This window comes from Ctenopharyngodon idella, chromosome 13, assembly GCF_019924925.1.
Source record: "Ctenopharyngodon idella isolate HZGC_01 chromosome 13, HZGC01, whole genome shotgun sequence".
In the NCBI taxonomy this organism is placed as follows: Eukaryota; Metazoa; Chordata; class Actinopteri; order Cypriniformes; family Xenocyprididae; genus Ctenopharyngodon; species Ctenopharyngodon idella.
In genome coordinates, this window is record NC_067232.1 from 11331396 (window position 1) to 11349919 (window position 18524).

General features: G+C 37.1%; 1 long non-coding RNA gene across 1 annotated transcript in view; it reads right to left on the reverse strand.

Moving 5' to 3' along the window:
• Positions 1-18499, reverse strand: part of LOC127525527 (uncharacterized) — a 35565-nt gene extending 17066 nt beyond the window's left edge. The window contains exon 1 of the long non-coding RNA XR_007933360.1: positions 18389-18499. This is a non-coding gene — a long non-coding RNA (uncharacterized LOC127525527). The remainder of the gene's footprint in view (positions 1-18388) is intronic.
• Positions 18500-18524: the final 25 nt, after the last annotated feature.

Genomic DNA, 18524 nt, shown 5'->3' on the forward strand with positions numbered 1-18524 from the left:
AAAAGATTGGCTTTCTTTTCTGTCCCAGCAAAACACAGAAACACCCTCAGGGTATGTCATTTCCCTCTCTGGGAAGGTTAACATAAAGCTTGCACTCAAAAGAGTTACTCAAGCAAAAGTAATGCAACTCTAAATTCAAAAAATCATCCATATAAAAATAAACAACAAGCCTCTTTGTGCGCCACTAACAGTAGCGGTCTTCCGCTAAATGGACGAGTTTGCTGTCCTCCAACCCATATTGAGTTCTGGAAATCTTACAACGACTGCTCACACGCTGCCCATATTAGCGAGTTAACTACTGTATGGTTTGCCTCCCTGCTGGTTCTTGAGTGGCGAGCGCTGATGAGCTCTTTGTCGCCTGTGCCTTTCTAAAGAGGAGAGGCAGCCGCTTCTGTCGAGTTGACTAGATGCCAGGCCTTCCAGTTTGGCCCGATCCCTCAAGCATGAGCCTCACATATTCAAGCTGTTTCAACAGCCTGTCAGCTAATGGGATTTGGGAGAGGTACATTAAGCCTGTATGAATCTGTGAGGGAGAGCAGGACTCTGGATGCTCATATTGCTGTGCCATATTAAAGGGCTGGAAAAGTGCTTTCCTGCTCCGTGTCTTCCTGTTAAATGTCAGGCCACATATGCTAGGAGAGAAGTAGCAATGGCTCCGATATGTTGTGCTTATGCTGCATTAAACCCATAGAAACCTTGATTTGTCCAATCATCCCCGGGGGTGACAATTTGTTCACCATGTTAGATCTAGTTTCTGTGTATCGTCCTAATGTGGTGAGGTCACTGCTGAGGATGTGTTGGCGCACTGGAGTAAAATGGTGACTACTGACACAAAACCCTGACAATCACTCTTGATGCAAATTTCCGAATCTTGAGGAACATGGTTTCTGTGCAGATGGTAAAGCATTAAAATAAATGGTTTGTATTTGAGTTTATTGCCGTATCAGCTTGAAAGGCTATTTCATGGCAGATATAGATAATAAACAAACATTTGATAAAATTCAGCTTATAAAAAAAAGAAAGAAAAAAAAAAGAGTAAAACTAAAAGAAATAAGTAAAAAATGATTAAATACAAAAATATCTAAAAAAAATAAGTAAAACATATAAAAATAAAAATAAATAAATAAATCCATCAATCATTATTTACTCATCCTCATGTTGTTCCAAACCTGCAGGTATGGACTGCGTCACTTATATTGCATTTCTTATCCCCACACACTTTCATTATATGGACATGGATAGCCAGGTTATTCTTCAAAAATTCATATTTTGTATTCTGGGGGGGGGGAGAACAGAAACAGAAACAGAAACAGAAACATAACTTTAAAACAGTATACATTATTGCTTTAAGTGCCCAGTTCACATACAATTCTGTCATTTAGAGGTTTGTGAATTGTCTTAGGCGAAGGCAAAGCCAATGATATTTATTAATGAACACAATAAAGTCAAGTGCCAAGCAGTGATTTGCTAAAGGATTGTCTGGACAGCAGTATGAGTGGCATAATAAAGGCCATTTCTCCAGCTGGGTATAAAATAAGAAAAATACATCACCCATATTCCACCCAACAGCAGGGCCCAGTCCATGCTGGAAATGCAAAGATGGCAGAAGGGTGATAAATTTCAGCAATGCCTTGAGTACTATAGACTAATCCGTGTGAGCAATCACAGGAATAATTGATAAACCAGATAAGATTTAATGTTCCTGGCCGTCACCGTGGGACCGGGAACCTCTGACACTTTGACGTGTATGGTGTGCGCGCGTGGGGATGAAGTGTGTGCGTGACTGATGGATCTGTGTTTGGGCGAATGACAGCGGCGGTGCTAAAGCGAGCTGTTTAATTAACCCTACGGCGAGTGGCTTGTCACAAACGCCCATTTCTTCCTGACTGAGACCTCAGCAGATCTAAGGGAAAGGCAGGGATGAAGAGGAGGAGGGGAAAATAGTAATAATGTGGATCCACAGCGCAAGATTGCTTTTTTTATTCTATTTTATGGGTCAGTGATCTGCATTCATTACAGGGACGTGAAGACATTCAGTTGTAAGACTAATGCCTCCTTCCTCTGGACTGAGAGTAGTTTGTAGATTAATATGTGACACATTAATATGTGACGTCTTATTCAAGGTGGATTTTAAATCGTAAATAAACTGGGGGTGTTCATTTAGAGAAAATTATGCGATCATCGGTTCCTTTTTCCATTAGATCAATTGAATTATAATCAATTAAAACCATGATTGTTCCTTCAGCTTTGATCTATTCCTCTCCTGGCATTTCAATAAAGACGACACTTAGTCAGGCACCAGCAAAGCGTTCGTGATTTTAGCACAGGACAGTGAAGGTGTAGATTGGCTCTGGGAAAGTTCAAGCAGAAACCTTAAATCAAGGTTGAGTTTAACCCCCATTCATCTTGCATATTGATGGCCACATTCCCTCCCTCCCCTTGTCTTCCATAGGGATAATGCATTCGCCAGCCTGGAATTCTATCAGAGCGGTCTGCTTCGTCAGTTAAATCAATAGGCAGCGTATGGCGGCGGGTCAGCAGTCACGTTCTGCACTGCGTCTTCAGGCAGCAGGCTGATAGTTTGAGTGTTAGAAATTTGCTTAAAGCCCACACCAATTAACTTCAGGATGATGAATGCTAGGGGTGGGCAGGGAAGGACCGAGGGGTTCTGCCTCTTTTTTGTGCGAGAGTGTGAGAGTCTCAGCTGCTTTGGTAAAGAATGGGGAGAAGAAGTGGGAGGGGCCACTTTCAAACAGATAAAACCGGGCGCTTTGGGTCTGGGTCAGCCCACCCCCTAATGATTATGTCAATCTGTGTAAGTGAGCCAACATTGGAGCTGTCAGGACATAATCAGTCAAAGCTGGATTTGTAAAAAGCACTGGGGAGACGCACAAGGCTGGGCACAAGACATTTGCATGGGGAATTGCCCTAATCTGTGGAGAGGAGGCGGCGCAGGGGTCAGACTCTTTTGTTGAGGTTGACAGTCAGCCCTGTTGAAATGAAGTGAGCAGCGTGTGTCTCCTCATCACATAGCTCATAAAGAGAGCAGAGATCTGCTGGAGGAGGGATGTCGAACAATAGTGAGAAATCAGCACCAGGTTTTCACAATATGGAGACTATTGATCAAGCCTTCAATGGAAGGAACACTTCATAAAACACTTCATTTCCAGCTATCTTCAAAAGAACAACAAAAACACTTATTTACTAACCATTAGGAATTTAACTATTCCTGAACAATTCCAAATTCTTTTGAGGAACCATTAAATCTATAACTAAACTATATTTGACTATACTATTACAAAAAAGAATTATGGTAACATTTTTAAAAGTATATTTTATAGTATATTTATTGATGTAAATAAATAAATAAAATAAAAGTTATTTTACTGTGTGTGTGTGTGTGTGTATATATATATATATATATATATATATATATATAAAGATGGAGTAAAATTATCAACTGTGACAGCAAAGCTTATACGAAAGCTAATAATCTAATTCAGCTTTACCATCACAGGAATAAATTACATTTTAAAATATATTAAAATAGAAAAACAGAAAATAAAGAACAGATTATTTTAGTATAGAGGTGGGAGAATGCAACTTCATGAAAATCATTCATCTTTTTTTTTTTTCTTCTGAATAAGAACTGGTTCTAGATTATTCAACATCTAAACCAAAAGTGCTGACCTCTAAAACACTGCAGAATATGGTTTATATACAAAAACATTAGTTAACTATATATTCTTCTCTATAGACTAAACAAAAGCTAGACTACTTGGTTTCTGACCCTATAGATAACACACAACAAAAGGTCAAAGCACTTCCTGCGATACAGACTTGGTAAGTGACAGCTCAAAGAGTTTTTGAGAAGCTGGAGTGGAGACAAGAACATTTAAAGTGTCACATGGCTGTGAGGAAGATGAACGTCATCATGGGGAGCAACAGCTGCTACACTTTGAACAGTCAGGGACCAGATGTCACCCAAATACCACAATCTATTCACTATACTGAGCACAACCATAAAGGAAGATATGTTTATATGTTTATGACTGAACAGCTCACATCTTCTAAAGAGTGCTACAGCACTACAGGATGTAAATATTACATATTAAATTACTGCCAGTGGACCAGAGAAGGCCAAACTTTAATCCTCATGCAAACTTTCCTCCACTAATTAGTTTTCTTTCTAAAACGCTCAAATAGCACCCACAGTTCTCACTGCTTCATTGAAATAAGAAGCCCTTCACATAAGGATATAAACATCTGTGCATCCAAATACAATCAGTGGTAGCGTGTTTCGGTGACAGTTGTTGACACCCGTATTCCCAAGACATTTACACACAAAGCACTTCAGAAACACAGCTGTTCAGCTTTCAGCAGAAAAAGATACCGTAAACACACTATTCCTCAGCAAAGCATGTTATTGTGTGTATAATTATGATATTGCAATGATTACATCATGATGCTACATCTTAAATTATGCATTAGCCTCTGTGCTTTTACATTAGACGAATTTAAAAAAATGACAAGAACATTTCTTCTAACACAAGAACCTAAGCTGATTATTGTGTTACAATTTTAAACATCCTACTTTCAACATAAAACAATTGCTTTGCGTTGCTTAAATGACCATAAATGTAGAACAAGACGTGTAAAGAAAAGCCTAAGATCTTTAGAATTATCCTAATGTTTTAAAGGACTAAAAAGTCCCATGATGCTTCCGCCGTTTCCACACTGCAAGAGCTCCCGCTGTGACAACAGCCTGTGATATCTCATTTAAGATCATTTACATGGAGACATCGTTCACTCCCCCTTTAGACAAAGCTTATCCATCGTTATAAATCAGCTCAACGTCAGACAAAAAAGCACAGGTCAGCAGTTTCTTCCCTTCAGTTTCTCTCTTCCCTGCCTTCAGCTTTTAATATATTTTTTTCCTGCAAGGATAAGTATGCCCTCTATTTAACAATCTTTGCCGCTACCTTTGGTATAGACTTTCTCATAAAATGAGAAAATTCATCTAATCAATCCCTTTTAGTATGTTATCTGTTTCTTCTGACAACTTAAGTCTCTATTGATTTGCCATTACTATGTTGGATAATCTCTTGTCAGGGGAACATTATAAAAATTAAGCCATTTTCAGTCTTCATATACCTTACAGACAGGGTCGATTCTCTTTATTTGTTTTTATATATATATATATATATATATATATATATATATAGAAGAAACTGACCTGCTTAGCACAATTTCCCTAAAAAAATGATGTAGATACCATACAGACTTACTATTATGTTCCTGTAACTCAACTACTAGAGCATGGGTTTAAAAACAACATGGTTATAAATTAGTTTAAATACACTTCAAGTTCATAAAATCATCCTCCAAATTAATAACTGTAAATTTTGATATAGCGTTTGTATAGTCTAAAAAGGGGGTTCTCAAACTGGGGTTCAGGAGCCATTTATAGCATTTAAGTTAACTTTACCTTAAAATATTAATTTATATTATGTTAAAGTAATCTAATACACTGCTATGGAAATATATTCATTATGAAAGGCACTTATAATAAATGAAATTGAATTAAAAATGTTAATTTTTGTTATATTAATGCAAGGATTATTTTAGTTTTAGATTTATACATCAGCATTACTAATAGTGAGAAAAACAGATATGCTTCCAAATCAATACAAGTTATTATATATATATATATATATATATATATATATATATATATATGAGTTTCTTATGTAGTAAAATTATTTTTCTTATGTGATTCTTATGAGTAAAATATCTCTGAAGTATATTCCCATTCATATTTACATTTTTTAGCATACCAGGGTGACTAGGAGCATGAAATTGTCCAGCCATAACTTTGCCCAAAGGCCAAATTCCCTTAATCATTCATCACAATGAGAAAAAGATTGTTGAGCTTCACAAAATAGAAAATGGCTATAAGAAAAAAGCTAATGCATTGAAAATCCCCATTTCCTCCATCAGGGCAATAATTAAGAAGTTTCAATCAACTAAAGATGTTACAAATCTGCCTGGAAGAGGACGTGTGTCTAAATCGTCCTAATGCACGGCGAGGAGGAGAGTTTGAGTGGCCATAGACTCTCCAAGGATCACAGCTGGAGAATTGCAGAAATTAGTTGAGTCTCTGGGTCAAAAAGCCTAAAAAAATTGACCAAACAGCACCTACATCACCAAAAGTTGTTTGGGAGGGTTTCAAGAAAAATCCTCCTCGCTCATCAAAAACAAACTCCAGCATATTCAGTTGTCAGACACGACTGGAACTTCAAACGAGACCGGCTTCTATGGTCAGATGAAACTTTAAAAAAAAAAAAAAAAAAACGTTTTGGCAGTAAACCCACCAGATGGGTTTGGTGCACACAGGGATTAAAAAGTACTCCATGCCCACGGTTAAATATACTGCTGAATCTTTAATGTTGTGGGCCTATTTTGTTGCTGGAGGTCCTGGACATCTTGTTGGATTCTAGCAAATACCAACAGATAAAAAATCAAAACCTGACCGCTTCTGCTACAAATCCTATAATGAGCCGTGGTTGGATCTTCCATCAGGACAATGATCCATAACAAACATCAAAACCAACACAAAAATGTGTCACTGAGCACAAAATGAAGCTTCTGCCATGGCCATCACAGTGCCCTGACCTGAACCCTAAAGAAAATGAGTGGAGCGAACTGAAGAGAAGCACCACCAACATGGAGCTGAGAATCTGAAGGATCTGGAGAGATTCTGCATGAAGGAATGGTCTCTGATCTCTTGTCAGGTGTTCTCCAAACTCATCAGGCATTATAGGTGAAGACTCAGAGCTGTTATCTTGGCAAAAGGAGGTTGCAAAAAGTTTTGAATAAAAGGTTGCCAATAATTGTGGCCAATGTGTTTTGAAGAAAAACATTTATTTCATAATGTGATTTTCCCCCCACTTTCAATTCTTTTCCTTCAATGAAAGGTTATAAGTTTGTGAATTTTTTAAATGAAAGATCAAAAGGATAAACAATGCAGATTTATTTTCACAGCCGCCTTTGCTCATAATGACTAACGGTGCCAATAATTGTGGAGGGCACTTATATATAAATATATATATTTATATATATGGGTCCTCTACTTCCTGCAACAGCAAAGAACCTCCATAACATGACTGGATCACCTCCATGTTTGACCATGAAGATGGTGTTCTTCTGCTCATAAGCTTTGCCGAATGCCACTCTTGACCAAGAAGGACATAAAAGGCTGACTTGAATATGCTTAAATTCATTTGGATATACCTGTGGAGTTGTGGAAGAATGTTTTATGGTGGGATGTGACCAAATTGGAACTCTTTGGACCCATTGATCAGCGGTATGTCTCATACAAAAAAGGCAAAGCTTATGAGCAGAAGAACACCATCTCCATGGTCAAACATGGAGGTGGTCCAGTCTTGTTATGGGGGTTCTTTGCTGTTGCAGGAAGTAGAAATCTTGACTGTATGAAGGACATCATGAATTCTTTGAAATATCAAGCCATTTTGGCAAAGATGGAGATGCCTTCGGTGCAGAGACTGAAGCTTGATGATCAATGGACTTTCCTGGAGGACAGCCATCCCAAAATATACATCCAAATCTACTAAAGTTTGGTTCAGGGTTCAGTCGTGAATGTTCTTGAATGGCCTGTACAGTCTTCAGATTTAAATCTCAATGAAAATATTTGGTGGAATTTGTAGAAAGCAGTGGTAACATGGAAACCAAAGACTATCAGTGCTTCTCTGATGAGTCTAGTCTAGCTTTGCCCAACACCTGGTCCTCTAATGGTTAGACAGAGTTTGTTATGCAGTTCCCTCGCTAACTTCCCTTTACCTCGTTCACTCGGATGTACGTCATTGCTTACGTTGCAAGAGTGCCCACTACTGGAGGAACCCTTCTAATGTGTTTAAATAGAATGCCCTAAGCCCTTGATCACTTGGAATCCACAATGGAGCTGATTTATTATTTATAGTTTTTTTTCCTTATGAATTTGTTTTACACACCATCTATAGGCCCATATGTTTGCTTGGGCTGTTGGAGAAAAAAAAAAATTCCACATACAAAAAATGATAATACAATAAACTATAACAGTCAGCTTAAGTTAGCAACAAGTATTATGAAGTTAAATGTCAAAATAACTCCAATATCACACTACAGTTGAGTGGGGGTAAATTAAGCACAACCTGTTGTGACATCACAATCAGTCAAAATCGAGGGGTCAAGGGTCTATCCAATTAAACTTCCTTCTCCTACTTGACTAAGCTGAACACACTTCAAAATGGCAGCGGGGAAGTTCACGAGTGTATGTCTAAAAGTGGAGTTAAACGCAGCCCTGGAGAGGCCTACAACCTACAGTATCTGGCAACCATTTTGAAATTTGGTGGAAAATTGGTGATTATCTGGGGGTTCTTCAGTAAGGCTGGAATCCGGCAGATCCGTCTTTGTGAAGGACACATGACTCAAGCATATACAAGGTTATCCTGGCTGAAAAATGGCTTCCTTCTGCTCTGACAGAAACTCTGTCCCCAACTCAAAGGTTTAGATTTTCCCACAAGACAATGCTCCATGCCACACAGCCAGGCCAATAAAGGATGGAGGACCACCAGATCAAGACCCTGCCATGGCCAGTCCAATCTCCAGAACTGAACCCCACTGTAAACCTTTGGAATGTGATGAAGATAGAAGGTCACAAGCCATCAAACAAAGCTGAACTGCTTGAATTTTTGCACCCAGGAGTGGCATAAAGTCGACAGTTAATGGAAAAGACTGGTAGAGAACATGCCAAGGCACATGAAAGCTGTGATTGGAAATCAGGGTTATTCCACCAAATATTGATTTCTTAACTCTTCTGAGTCCTGTTATAGTTTATTATATTATCATTTTTGTATAAATAGTAAGAACTCCAGAGAAACTTCTCATATTTTCCAGAGCTGTATTTTAACAACTTTCATATGAGGTAATATATTTATACATGCATCTCTTCACTGATATAAAACTCGTAGAATGTAGCATCCTATCCTGTGGTCAAGCCACACCATGTAATCTACTTCCTAACATACACACACATACACACCTGCATTAATATGGAGCATGTGTAGTGGCCTGACCCCTAACAACAGTTCCTCTCCTGTGTGTGGGTGCCTGGGGCTTCTTCTTCGGCCCCCGAGGAGCCCCTTCATTAATCGGCCTCGTTCTGGGGGAGGTACTTAATGCACACACACGACAATCGGCGGGGCTGTAATTGCGTTGTCAGGGGCCAAAAACAAGCCTGCTCCTCCAAACAGACATCTGGCAAGGAGGCAGAGAAAGCCATGTTGTTAGGAGAGGGAGAGCGAGGCAAGACAAATAAAATTACTGCTTGGGTTGTGAGATCGGTGGGAGCCCAGCCTGCCTAATCTCACCAATGGGAAAGCACGCCTGTTGTAACCCAATTACAGGAGCATAAGCAATTTGTTAGACACTTCACATAATGTAACAATTTCCCAATAAACTCTGACTTGTAATAACATTGCTGAGTGAGTGCATAAATTCAAAAGGAACGAAGGAGGGTTGGATGCCACAGCTGCGGGCAGAGAGTTAGCAGCATCAGCAAGATCTCTCACATTTACATTCCGACCTGCTTCAGTTTTTGTGCTGTTTAGATAGGATGAGGACTGGGGTAAACAGAATTATGGTTTTCAGTCGCATACTCACCGTAAAAGTCAGGGTCTCTGGGGGGTTGTGTATTAACCCCTGATAGACCAATCAAGTGCCATTCCAAATTGTACTATAGGAAGAGTATTATAAGCAGTCTGCAGAAAACTGTAAATGGATTAGGGAAAGGTGTAAATACACTAAAATGAACCCATCAGACATTACACACCACCTTAAGATGACATGAAGAAACTAAATTAAATATGATGAAAAGAAAATAAGGGGCATTGTTTTTATTCACCTTAAATGACCTCAAGAGTAATTACTTGACAGTTGTGCATGGTTAAAGTGCACAAAACATGTTAAAATGGCATTTATGATGTTGGGTTAACTTGTGTTATACAATACCGCAAAGTATTCAAAACAAATTTAGTGTCATATTGTTAAACATTGCGACAGTCAGCTATCACTAAATATACGGAATATGACAAACAATGTGACTAATAATGATAATAGTGTATTTTTGTATATACACAGACATTATAGTATTTTATAGAACATTTACACTACTGTTCAAAAGTTTGGGGTTGGTAAGATTATAGCCTGTTTTTAAAAGAAGTTTCTTATTTCTTAGGCTGCATTTATTTGATCAAAAACACAGTAAAAAGAGTAATATTGTGAAATAAACAGCATTTATTTGACAGATGATTTCTGTATTTTATGCATTCTTGCCAAATAAAAGTTAATTTCTTAAAAAAAAAAAAAAAAAACAACTTACTGACCCCAAACTTTTGAACAGCATTTAATATTTAGGTATATGAAATATCATATGTAAAATTTCCAATATTCATAACTCATGGTCATAGAGAACTCACATACTGATATATATATATATATATATACACACACACGTTGGATTCACACACATTTTGGATAAAGTAAAGCTGCTCTTATAGAAATATTCCCAGCTCAGTCTGTAGGGAGCAGTGCAGGATCCATGTGAATGAGAAGACAGCTATTGACAGTAACTCCTCACAGGCTACACTCACTATTTATACAATAACACGCAGGCTATTTTATGCACAAACAAAAAGAGGACTATAAATGTTCAGAATTTTATAACATTTGCAAAACATTTACTTCCATAATGTGACATTTCCGAGTGAAACAGGATTTCAATAATAAAATGATATTTGATGTTATCCATTGATAATTGATACTAATGTGGCCATTATATACTAGAACAGTGTTTCTCAACATTTTTGACTATACTGAAAATTTGCTAAATCAATGCCAAAATATCTCTGTTAACTATTCAATTGCCCAAGTGGCCTAAGAGACTTCAGAGTGAAAGGGAATGTTGTTTCAGTGGAAGCGTGAGCCAAGAATATGAAAACAAACAATTGTTTTCTTCAGAATAAAATGCAGAGACGAACTGTTCACAATAAGTTCAGCCACACTAATTGACAGTCAATGGGTTTTTTTGATGTTTATATGGCATCTGTGAGAAAGTCACATCTGAGCACTTGATATACATTTTCCCATAAAATATCACAATACCATTAGCTAAAAGCCCATGGTTCTGTGGGTGACATATGTACTGGCTGCAGATCAACACAGTTTGGCACAAAGTAAGAGAGAAAGCAGGGTAGAGAGAGGCCATTCCCCTGTGAGTGAAAGCAAGCAGTCAAGGTCGGAGGAGATCAGGATGGGGTTAATGAAATGATGACAGCAGGGGTGAGGGGGAAAACTCCAGTGGTAATTTACAAGCCTCTCCCCTGTAGGGCTGAAGGTTACACTGGGCCCTGTCGGGGAAAAAGCAGGAGAATGGGACAATGCGATGGATCTCTACACCATACTTCATGCCCCATGGGCTGACACATATACATGCATGCCCATAAATGTATCAATCAAACAACTCAAATTAATGTAAGATACTGAGGAAAGAAACTTATAATGTAACTATGACTTTTAAAATAAATTAGGGTGTTCATAAATTACTGCTTTTAACCTTGTAAAGTCTGACATATGAAATAATCATCAGAAAGATCATGTTTGAAATGGAAAAGAAAAAAAAAAAGTTTGCAAATGTGTTTTTGTTGAGTATCATATTTGATACATCAGTCTTTAATGGCTCATATACTATGACATATGAGAATATGGAGCTCATACTCGAGGAGGGGAAAAATATCAATTTTATTCCAACCAAAAATATGCATTTTGGTGTATATAAAATATGGTGCATATTTATATGGCCAAAGTTAGATAAAAATTGTGATAGCTTATAATGTAAATCAGTAAGACCTTTATAACAGTATAGCAGACTACTGCATATGCATATATAAATATTAGTTGCCACACTATATCTCCTAATGATATTTAAAAGATAGTTTTATGATCAAAACTCTGTAGTTTTCATTCTGAGGAGGGGCAAAACCTATAATGCGATGCAATACAATGATGATTAAGAGATGTACAAAAAAACATTCCTCAAAAACATCATGTACCATATTTGATATATTTTAACATGATTTTTCTAAAACATGGTGAATGGATAATCAAGGGAACCTAAATTTGCTACCATCCAGTAAGTGTTCATCTTAAAATATCACTATCAATATAAAAGTTAATTGTAGGTTTACTTCATAAAAATCAGTAACGATTTCACAACAAAAAGACATGCACCATGACCTGAAGTGGGACAATTTTAGAATTATGCTAAATGGACTTTTACTTGCTTAAAAAGTACAAACTAGCAATCAGACGACAGAAGACATGTAATATAACAGGTTTATCAGTCTTGACCATGTTGATAATTAAGAGGCCTTAGAAATTACATATCAAACACGACACACACACTAGGCTTTGTAGGTTTAAAAAGCTCTCTACATCCCTGGAAATTACCATTTTTGTTCAAATTTCACATAAAACTACACCATATTTGGCCTGATTTGAAAAAAAGATACGAAAACTCTCCACTTGCATTGCTAATCGTATTAAGTTGCGACACAAGTAAAAGCCTGGATGTAAGTGATTGTTGTAATTAGAGTGCTTTAAATTACAGCCCTAATTCCAGACGATGTCCCCCACCATTCATATGCTGCTGACCACGCTAGAAATTCCTCCCTGATGGGACTCCTGGCTCTGTCATAAAACTATCTGAGGTGTAATCTTCAACTGATTTACCTGCCGTTTCCTCACCACCGCCCAATAAAAAGGGCGAGACCGCCGAGGTTTCGTGGGGCTAGTTTGTGATTAGGGATGCATTACCATATCCTGCTTTGATCGTTTCCATGCCTTATAACTTCTTGCATATATAATGCGAGGGACTCGGGAGACAGACAGAGTGCAGTGTAAGCAGGGAGGATTTGGGAGCAGCACTGGGCTGCGGTCTTAATCTGGCTCTGGAGACAAAGCGTTTATGATGTACATCATTGGCTGAAGTGGAGGAAGGACTAATTATAGTCATCCCGCATGACACATCCTGAGGTATTGACCATTTGTTCTTTTTGGTTAGATGGGGTTCTAAGCACCCGAAGAGCAGCTCTCAACTGTCCGAGGAAAGCTGATGAGTGCGTTAAAAACAACAAGAACTCTTATGAGAGACGAGTGGATGAAGTTGCTGACTACAGCAAAGTCGACAAATTAAACCCCCGTTTTTTTTACTAATTTGTTTCCAGGGTAATAGTTTTCAACCTGGCTAGAGCGCAATGTTGTTTTTCACTCTGCCATTTGGATCGGCAATCGCTACTGTTCTTGTTCACGGAAAGTTCAAGGCATTATTCACGAAGTAAAACTGTGACACTGACATTAAAGTATAAATGGATGTGTACTCTCTTCCACCACTCTCTGAGGTGGAGATAATGAGATGCTATATCACCATGATGGAGGGAGGGGAAATCTGATTAAGATGTGTTTGCATCCAACGTCTCAACTAACTGCGAAACTCATAAAACGCATTTGCTGTCTCCCCCATAACTAATGGCTGGTTTTCACGGCTTTGACAGCGAGCCGTGTGTGTTATTTTGTCCGGGTATTATAATAATAATGAGAGCAAATTAGAACAATCAATTTCCATGGGTGGTTCTTGATTGGGGATGATGGGCAATATGGCACCGGGTAATCCATCTTCCTGGCCCTGTCTCATTAATGGCTGCGTCGCCGCGACAACAGCCAATGGCTGTGCGGCGCTATGGAACACATGGGGGCACCATTCTGTGAGCCTATGTTCAATTAGCGGTGGCAGCGATAAACAGAGTGATGTATGCAGGCTCGCAGATGCGGTAGCTCGAGTTTAGAGCCTTTTAAAGCCTCTGTATGTATCCTCAGTGCCTCGACACACTCACATGAGCTTGTACGATGCCCTGGCTGAATGTGTGCTAAACAGCAGTCAGCCAACAGTACTTCTTACACAGGGAGCATTTGAAAATACAGCTTCTTGCATTATACCAAGAGTAGGAGAATCCCATTTGCCATCCAATTTCACAGTGCTTTCTTGTAACTGGGAGCTTTTTATGTAAATGAGATAGCCACAAGCGGGCTTCAATGGTTGACTAACAAGTCTATACAAACAAGGATGTTACTTTTTCATTTTTATCATCAAAGCACTGTTGACCACATATAAACAGTGCTGGGTAGATTACTTAAAAAATTACATGACAAAAAATGTAGTTAGTAACGCAATCCATTACATTACCCATGATTACTTTTTGATTACTTTTGACCAAACTCATTTATCACATTGATTTGAATGGGATAATCTTGTACCATATTGATATAATAATACAAAGAAAAAGAAAATATATTCTACTTTTATCAACAACATGAAGCGCATTAAATATTACATCAGGCAGGGTTTCCCAGAAAATTACATTAATAATTTAAAAATAAAAACAGGCAAAATAAAACACTTTCTAAAAAAAGATTTATAATATAATATAATATAATATAATATAATATATTATATAATATATATATATATATATATATTATTGACTTAATTTTATTATTGACCTTACTTATGGACTTAAATCTCATGAGGTTCAGCTGACGAAAGAGTTTTCTGCATTGCATGTAAATATGAAATTACGTGAATTTGTACATTTTTAATGTGTTTGAAAGACAAAAGTAATACATGGTTAAATGACTTTTCAAATAATAATTAATGTGTTTGTTATGAGTTGATTAGATATGCAATGGAAAGGAAAATTTAAAAGAAAAAAGACATAGTAGGGAGAATCAATGAATTATGAATAATTTACTGCCATTGTGAAAATAACAATCATGTAATCAATAAAGTAACTGTAGTCTGATTACGAGTTTTTTAAAATGTAATATAATCTAATTACAAGTACTTAATTTTTGGAATCTGATTACATAATCCAGATTACATGTAATCAGTTACTACCCAGCACTAAATAAACATGTACACACAGTATACACATTTCTATTTCTAATAAATGCTGTATTCAAAGGATCCTTAACAAAATGTATAATGTTTCAACAAAAATATTAAACAGCATAACTGTTTTCAACATAAAGATAATAATAACAAAATGTTACTTAAGCACCAAATCAGCACATTAGAATGATTTCTGAAGGATCATTCAACTTACGGAACGAACGCGGCACCAGTTCCGTTTTTTTCCGTAAAGTGAATAGGGAAGGCGTAGGACATTTAGCGTAAGCTTTTTGAAGAATATGGAATCGCGTTCTGGTGGAAGCACATGTGATGCGACCATTTGTGTCTATATAAAGCATATACATTTTCATTTTTTTTTTTTTAAGAAAATGACCGATCGTTTCGCTAAATAAGACCCTTATTCCTCGTCTGGTATCGTTTAAAGCCCTTTGAAGCTGTACTGAAACTGTAATTTTGACCTTCAACCGTTTGGAGACCATTGAAGTCCACTATAAGGAGAATAATCCTGGAATGTTTTCATCAAAAACCTTAATTTCTTTTCGACTGAAGAAAGAAGGACATGGGCATCTTGGATGACATGGGGGTGAGTAAATTATCAGGAAATTTTTATTTGAAAGTGGACTATTCCTTTAAATTACATTTTAAAATATATCAAAAAAGGAAAAGGTTATTTGACAATATTAATATTTTAATCTCTCTATCTAATATACAGCTCAAGTTCTTCCTAATCAATAAATACAGCTGAGTGAATGAGGTGTGATTTTTAAAAACAACAGGCTATAAAGAAAGACTCTAAAAGACAGAGGACATCGCCATTGATCTGGAGAAATCTAACCTGCTGTCAGCTTGTGAGTAGCTGTCCCTGATTACATTCATCAGAGAATCAGCTATAGAGGGAAAGGATATTAGGTTTCAGGGGCAGCCATCAATCTAAGTCATTCTTAACCTGATCAAGTACACAACACTCTCCAACATTACAAGAACACACCAACAGCAATCAACTACACCGGCTCACTCTATACTCCAGGGTCACATGTGCTAGCATGAGGACTGAAGAGAAGGAATGATGAGCAAGTTTCTATACATTTACTCCACCAGTGCCATAATACGTAAAACCAGGTTGGAGTCAACATGGAAATATATAGAGAACAAAAGATTTCTTTTTGATTTGAGAAGTACTGACTAGGTATTGACTTGACTAGTATAAAACTCACAGTTACTAACTAAATAATAAACATGACAAAAATAAACAAATCAGGAACAGATGCTTGGACATTCAGCCTGATTGCTCCAAAACTGTAATTTACAATGTTACACTCATTACTGCAGTATTGAGTGCTAAAATAGTAATCATTTTAAAAAGATTTAGAAGTCACGATGCAACGACAGGGTGAGTTTATATTTTATGCTGACTTTAACTCAGTGTGTCGTGAATTTAAAAAAAATAAAATAATAATAATAATTTCTCCTGAATTCTACTGGAATAATAAGAAAAGAAAAAAAAAATACAAGCAATGCAGTAGTGGGGAGTCTGTGGGGACATCACAAAAACAGCAAACCCATCATCTCTCAAACATCAAACTCAATGCTGATAGATAGACCCTGGCTGGTCAGCAGGCACTAAAAAGACCCTGTAATGAAAGACCCTACAAACAAGCTAGCAAAGTTCATATTTTCATAAAGAGAAGAGCCTTTTCATATTATATTTCAAATTCATATCTTCATATGTGGGTTTCCCCTACGACACATGGCCTTTCTATGTATGGAGTGTTACTTTAAAACATAAATGATTTTTTTTACAAAGCAGCATGAGGTTGTTGATATGAGTCTTATGACAGATCAGTCAGACCCTGTAGGCCCTGAGGCAGACTCAGGCCAGTGATGAACATCTCTAGAACGTTCTTTGAGTTTCATGCATCAAAACGTGTCATCACCATCACCACACTTCAAATAACAATAATCATATCAGTGTTAACATGTGACTCAAACTGTATGTGTAACATTCATTCAAATCAATTAAAACTCATTGTAAACACATAACCTGCTTTCAAATAAAAGAAACAAAAAACAGTATGTGAGCAAAGTAGTATGTCCGAATTCGTCATAGTATTCTATTCATACAAGAGTAAGCGAAAAGTACCCTGATGACATACTGGTGAGATTGGACACTTTACCAACCCATGAGGCCATGGGAGAGGATTTGTAAATGGCAGTGAAGCAACACAACTGACATGACAGTTACAACATGGTGGATCTGAATTTCAATTATACTACACAAATTCACACTATATAAAATATACTTTTTAATGGTTTTGAAGCGAATTTTAAACCAAATGTAGTACCTACTACAGTATGCGATTATGTATGCAGCCTCTTGCTTTATAGATCTAAAAAAAAACAAAAAAAAAAAACAGTGATTTCTCATAGACAACACATCAGTGTTGCCAACTGCTTTCAATTGAAAGAAGCTAAAACTGGTAGCTAAATGTCACTAGATGACATAATGGCAAATTCATTGATCTATATAAATATGAATATAGATCAGTAGGCAAAATAAGAATCTAGATAAGGTTTGTCCAAGAAGTTGCTAGATTTGTCTCTAAACTTTTGAAAAAAAGTCTCAAAAGGGGCGGGGAAGTCACTAAATCTAGTTACAAAATCGCTCAATTGGCAACACTACAACACATCTTTCTAATGTAAAATGTCAGGAAGTGCCTACAATCAAAGAGAGCCATCTTACTGTCTCCACTATTTTCTTTCACCTCAGAGTTAAAGTCAACATGAATTGTCATTCACATGCATAAGCATATTTAACAACAAAAGATACAGGCTAGGACATGACTTAAAGTCGCTATATGGCAGTATTGGCAGATCTTTTGCTTTGTATTGTTGTACACCCAACACATAACCGAAAAAAAAAAAAGAGATGGGACTATGTATCGGTTTTTGATTGGATTTTGAGGTGTGGCAGTTGTACTCAAAATGGATGCGGATAAACGCGAGTTTGCAGTGCCAAAGTTTAAGCGGATTGGAGAAGTCCGGCATACGTCACCAGAGTCGTATATCTCAATAAGTGATATCAGCAGAAATGGAACGTAATTTCAGAGGAAGTTATTTATGTTTGTTTATAAATAGCTATTTAAAGTTTAAAACTAACTAGCTCCTCATTGAGTTCACTGAATTGACACTAGTGACATTCAATAACGCTTATGTAACGTTACTCATCAACTCTAAACCGATTGATACACCAAACAGTTTATGAATATCTAATTTTTGCTCCCTGTACTGTCTTTTTGGATTACTTACTATAGGATTCTCCATAGTCCCTTCATTCTAGCGACCGCAGACTTTGTAAATTCACTTAGCTAATTGATTTCAGCAGGAATCACGTTGTTGACTGTCATGTGATTGTACAAGCTTGGCCTTGTTAAGAGACGCGCGC